Source organism: Trichechus manatus, unplaced genomic scaffold, assembly GCF_000243295.1.
Source record: "Trichechus manatus latirostris isolate Lorelei unplaced genomic scaffold, TriManLat1.0 scaffold00092, whole genome shotgun sequence".
Lineage (NCBI taxonomy): Eukaryota > Metazoa > Chordata > Mammalia > Sirenia > Trichechidae > Trichechus > Trichechus manatus.
Genome location: NW_004444028.1, coordinates 2,152,224 through 2,152,790, shown reverse-complemented (window position 1 = coordinate 2,152,790; position 567 = coordinate 2,152,224).

Sequence of the window (567 nt, the reverse complement as noted above, 5' to 3'; positions counted from 1 at the left end):
GGTCCAAAGATCGTCTGGTTTTGTCTGTACCTCTGGAAGAGGGGAATATAGAAGTGGAGGTTTCATCATAAAGTTTCAAAGGTTTGAATATTCACCGGGGGATAGTCCCTAAAATCCACCCCCCTAAGGTGTCTGGCCCTGTCGGATTTCAAGAAAAAAAAAACACTTCCCCCAGTGCCCAAACCCACTTCTCCAGTGGCTTGCTGGAGAGAGAAAGTGCTTGGTACTGAAACCAGAAGAGGTCAATGCAGTTCCTTAAATGATGAGACTCTTCTATTTGTTGGAGGAAAGTTTGTCAGCCGGCTCTGATCAGTGGCAGACTAGGAGTATAGGGTTGCTATGAGTTGTTGAGTTCGGACGTTTGGGTAGTCTCAAGCAAAGTCCGAACCAAAAAATCAAACCTGTTGCTGTCAAGTCGATTCTGACTCAGCAATCCTGTAGGACAGAGTAGAACTGCCCCACAGGGTTTCCAAGGAGTGGCTGATGGATTAGAACTACCGACCTTTGGGTTAGCAGCCATAGCTCTTAACCACTGCACCACCAGGGCTTCAGTAAGGCATACTGATT